Source organism: Lactuca sativa, chromosome 5 (assembly GCF_002870075.4).
Source record: "Lactuca sativa cultivar Salinas chromosome 5, Lsat_Salinas_v11, whole genome shotgun sequence".
In the NCBI taxonomy this organism is placed as follows: Eukaryota; Viridiplantae; Streptophyta; class Magnoliopsida; order Asterales; family Asteraceae; genus Lactuca; species Lactuca sativa.
In genome coordinates this window covers 272980851-272986937 of record NC_056627.2, presented here as the reverse complement: position 1 = coordinate 272986937, position 6087 = coordinate 272980851, and positions in this window count along the sequence as shown.

The following is a 6087-nucleotide window of genomic DNA, read 5'->3' as shown; positions in this document are numbered from 1 at the left end:
CTCGGAGTACGCAGGGCGTACGACCTTACGCGGGGCGTACGACCTTACGCGGGGCGTACTGGTCCGAAATCGTCATTGCGTTCGTCATCCGAAGAACTCGAGTGCGAAGGTCGTCATGCTTCGCTATATGTGGGGCGTACAGCAGTACGCTGGGCGTACTTCGGATACGCCCGGTGTGTCCCCCTTCGGATAATACCGGGTTTTATAATTAAATTTAAATACAAATTATTTAATAAACTTCGGAAATTCATATCTTCTTCATACGAACTCCGTTTTCGACGTTCTTTATATCCACGCGAAGGTGAGACTACGCTCTACAACTTTCGTTTAGACTCCGTCGGCTAATTTTAACTTTATTTTTATTATTTATTTTTAGTAGGCCGGGACAGAAAAACTTCGTTATAAATTCATAACTTCTTCGTTTGACGTCCGTTCTCGCCTAACTTTTTATCGCTTCGATACCAACAACGAGATCTTTGATTCTCGTTTAGATCGATTCGGCTAAAAACCGCTTGATCTCAAATTGAGTATTTCAGGCTGCATACCGCTAAGCCTAAACTTCGATAAATCATAACTTCCTCATACGAAGTCAGGTTTGGGCGTTCTATATATATTTGGAAACCTCGTTTCAACTACTACAACATTAACCAAAGATATCAAGTTTATTTTACACTTAAATTTTGACGCTTATTTTTATTCTTAATTAATCAAACCACATAATTAAGCAATTAAGCACAAAACACATAATACTCAAATAATACAATCTTTTTATTTCAAAACGGGTTACAAAGGTTAACCTAGACTATTACATTGCTAAAAATGGTAAGCCCGGAAACACAGGCGTTACAAACATGGACCACAAAATCTTTAGATACCTAATGGATTAGCCCAACCTAAACATGCGACAGCGTCGATGGTTGGATGTAGCAAAAGACTACGACTGTGAAATCCTTTACTGCCTAGGTAAAGCCAACGTAGTAGCTGATGCATTAAGTAGGAAAACAACCAGTACACCAATAAAGGGCATCTTATTAAGGACGAACGTGATCACTCAAATACTCAAGATGATCAAGCAAGCTCAGAGCGAAGCAGTCAAGGAAGAGAAGCAGAAAATCAAGAGATTCGTAGAGTAGATCTCAGCTTTTGACATAGATAGTCATGGGTTGTTAACTCTACTGTAACGACCCAATTTTCACGACCAAAAAATTTTGTTTTAAATCATTACTTTAGAAAATATTAATAACTAAAAACATTGTTTGATCAAACCATAACACAAAGTGAACCATGTCTAAAAGCCAATTCATACACCCAATCAAAATATCAGAGTACAAATCCCAGTGAAGCTCGTAAATGCGGAAAACACAGAGTGTGTGTGTGACATGCTGCTACCGCGCCGGCTCCTTTCCCCTAGCTGAGGAGGTACCCGAAACCAAAACTGAAGACCGTAAGCACAAAGCTTAGTGAGTTCCCCCATCGTACCACATACCATACAAACACGTATCATACATACTGCTAGGCTATTCTGGGGTGCCTGACTACCCGGTACGGCCGTTCTGGGGTGCCGTCCTACTCGTGCCAAGCCATTCTGGGGTGCTGACTACCCATGTCAAGCCATTCTGGGGTGCTGACTACCCGTGTCAAGCCATTCTGGGGTGCTGACTACCCATCGGTCCTAACAACCGATCCTCGGGGACTAGTCCCCTCTTACTACCTTTATCTCATATAACATAACAAGCCAACATGCAATCATATCATCACGTACTGTCAGACATATCTGGGGTGTCCGACCTACCCTTAGGTCCTAGCAACCGAACTCTACAACTATCACATATACATATCATGCCAGCATACAACATATCAGGTAGTAGCAAACCTAGATGATATCACAAAGACAATCATCTAACATACAACTCCTACTGGTGGGCCGGCATTGTGGCCGTAGACCCACCGCTACTGGAAGGTAACTCACCTCGAAGTAGCTGCTGATCTGATCGGGAACTGACTGCCTACTGCTGCTGCTGCTGCTCCAGAAATCCTCCGGCTGCAATTCCCACAACATACTCAATCAAACACTGCTCACTGACCTTTGGGTAAAATGACCATTTTACCCCTAACCATGCCCTAAGTCAAAGTCAGAGTCAACTTTCAGTTGACCCGACTCGCCGAGTCACCACCCAAACGATTGACCTGGATCCCGTTCCTACTCGTCGAGTTAGGCGACGACTCGACGAGTTCTCCTTCTAAACCGATATTCAAGTCCTTCATCCTACTCGCCGAGTTGTATGAACAACTCGTCGAGTTCATCTTCATCCGATGAACACTTATGCTGCGACCCACCGAGTTGTATGAACAACTCGTCGGGTCTGTTCTTGATCTAAGGAGATTGCCTTGAACTCGCCGAGTCAGGGCGTTGACTCGCCGAGTACCTCCATAGATGAGTTCAGCTTCCGACTCACTGAGTCACACCCCGTGACTCACTGCTCACTCGACACTACGAAAAGGGGACAAACTCGGAGACTCGCGAACAGACTCGCCGAGTCACATGAACGAATCGCCGAGTCGTTGCCATGCACCCACTAAATACACAGATTTGCTTGATTCCAGTCCATGCCATTCACAGATCTGGACTTCTAGGACACGAATCACACGTAAAGTTTCCAACTTTACGTGTGGATATTCACCAATATGGATTTTAGGGCTCAAAATGCCTCAAAAGGGTAGATCTAGGGTGAACAAGCAACATGGGGCCATAAAGCTAACAGATCTGAGCTCCTGGAGCTCAATCTTGCCTAGATCTAGAGGTCAATCGACTTATTACCAACCCTCAAGCATACACAATCTTGGAAATGGCTTAAAAAGGACTTTTATGGAGCTATAAGCTTAAAAACAGAGGGGAAACGAGCTATACCTTAGGGGAAACGTTGGAATGACACAGAGATGCTTGGTCTCCTTCTCCTTTTCTTGATTCCCTCTTCTTTTCCTTCAAAGAAACTTCAATACACCACAAAACACTTCAAACTCACAAGAAAGCAAGACTAGAGAGAGATACAGGGCTCTGAGGGTGAATGGGGGCTGGCTTGGGGCAGTTAAGTCGTTTAAATAGGGTGCAAACCCCTGAAACTTAGGGTTTCATCCAACAGTTGTGACTCGCCGAGTCCAGGATATGGACTCGCCGAGTCGCCAACTTAAACTTGTCCCGGGTCCCGCATCCACTCGGCGAGTCGGACCTATGACTCGCCGAGTCCAAGGCTAAAAGAAGGGAAATACTCAATTAAGATATATGTACCAGGAACCGGGTGCTACATCTACATGGCATGGTTTTGGTGCCATACTTAGGAGGAACTTGCCAAATACTGACAGACGAGTTGCACAAGTTCAAGTTCTCGATTCATCTGGGAGCTACAAAGATGTACAGGGAACTCCGACATAGTTACTGGTGGCCCTATATGAAGAGGGGTATACATGGTACGTCGAGAGGTATTTGACTTGTTGGAATGTCAAGGTTAAACACCAAATACCCCATGGAAAATTACAACCTCTTGACTGTTGGGTTTTGAGCATTCTAACACTCCTAAGTGTACATGCAACCCTAAATACCTTGGATCTATGTTTTCTCTATTATACATACAAATATGAATATTCCAAGGTATTATCCTAACTAGCATACAATCTATAAATACTTGGGTAATATAACAAGTTAGAATACATACCTCTTGATGTATCTTGACTCCATGAAGCTCAAGAGCCTAGTGTCCCAAGTGTGACACCTCAAATGGTTCACACAACATCACCAACACATGGAATAACCATGAGAAGAAGACACTCATGCTCAAATCAACTAGCCCTCGTATATGTATCACTAGTGCCAATTTCTTGAGCTAAATGGGTCCTTATATAGTGTGCACATTAGGGTTACACCATGTAACCCATGACTTTACCCATTCCTTATGCTCCATGGGTTTTAACCTCCATGGAGTATCCATGGGTCACCACATGGGTTAAACCCAACATAAGGAATCATGGATCATAAGCCCACATATATAAGAATGAATGATTATACAATCAATCCCCATATATTTAATTAGTCTCTTTTTGATCACTAAATTAAGTCCAAATTAATTATTGATCAATACTAATTAAATAACATGATTTCATATTAATATATTAGAACTTATAATATATTAATATGTCACAAACGTCCTCTTCTTACAAACGGTCTATCCAAATGTTCCGATGCCATGCAACCCAAATGGACCATGCCAAGTCGGGTCAAGTAGATACCAAATATAGTTATGGACTTAGACACTAATCCAACAGTCACCCACTTGGATAAGTCTAAAACCATTATTGCGTATGACTTCAAAAACCAACTGGCAATCGTATCTCTCAAAAGTCGTTGTCGAACTCTGACCTTGTCTATGAACTTGTCCATTAGATAAGGGATCATATATTCCTCCATTCTAGATATCATATGGACTGAGATATGGATTATAAATCATTCTCTCTGTCCATTTTTTGTTTTCCGATTTCCGATTTATGACAACTGACTAACTGAACAGATCAAATCAATCCTGGCTTGGCCAAGCACTTCGGGGTGTCATCACTAAATCATCGAGGGGCCTACATATATCGCTTTTATTGACATCCCTATGTGGAATTGGGAACAAATAAATATGGACCTCATCACCAAGTTTCCAATGACTTCTCGTGGAGCAGACACTATATGGGTGGTAATGGATAGATTAACCAAGAGTGCCCACTTCGTGCCTATCCAAGAAAGTTCCTCAGCAGAGACTTTGTGGAGATTTACATTAAGGAAATAGTCTCTAGGCATGGAGTACCAGTTTCAATAATCTCTATAGAGATGTCTATTTTACTTCTCAATTTTTGAGGAAGTTCCATGACGAGCTGGGTACATGGTTGCATATCATCATAACTTATCACCCTTAGACTGATGAGATACATATCTACCCTTGACTTCGGGCATGGTGTACTTGACTTCGGGGGAAGTTGGGATACATATCTACCATTGGTGGAATTCTTATACAACAACAACTAGCATTATAGTATTGGTAGACCTCCCTTTGAGATGCTTTATGGAAGAAAGTGTCGAATGCCCATATGTTGGGGAGAAGTTGGCCAATGAGTCATGGGGAGAACTGATGTTGTGATCAAGACCACTGAACTTATTCATCAAGTACTAGTGAGACTGTAGATTGTTCAAAGTTGGCAGAAGAGTTATGTAGATCAACGAAGGTCGGATATTGAGTTCCTTGTAGGAGACCTAGTATTACTTAAGGTTTCTCCATGGAAAGGTGTCATCAGGTTCTGGAAGAGGGAAAATTAGGCCCTAGGTATATCAGACCCTTTCGATTCATTCCTTGAATAGGCATGGTCACTTATCGTCTGGATCTGCCAGAAGAGCATAGTCGGATCCATAATAGCTTGCACGTCTTCTAATTATGGAAGTTCATTATAGATGAATCCGTAATCATACCTTTAGAAAACATTCACAGAGATGAGCATCTAAACTATGAAGAGAAGTTGGTGGAAACTTTGGATAAGAAGATAAAGACCATGCGTTACAAGGTGATCAGCCTAGTGAAGGCTCAGTGGCAACACCAAAAAGGAATGGAATGGACTTGGGAGCTAGAAGAAGAGATGAAGAGCCTCTACCATAGTAATTTAATTAGATTTCGGGGACGAAATCCTTGTAAGTAGGGGAGAGTTGTAACACTCTATTTTTACTATAGCCATAGATTGTAATTATTATAAAATACAAAATAAAAATATAATACTCTTGAGCCGAAATAGTCATCATAGATATGTAGAAAATGCCAATATGATTTACATAGATATATAGAACGCCTAAATCTGACTTCGTAAGAAGAAGTTATGCTTCTTCGAAGTTTCGCAATTAAGCCCACACAACTCAACGTATCGTAAAAAGTTAGCTTTAGATAGGTGGCTTATTAGCCTAAGCAATCTAAACAAAGGACATAGTAGTCGTAAAACCAAAAGCGTAAATATTTAGAACACCTAAATCTAAATTCATGAGAGGAAGTTATAATTTCCGCAACAACCTTA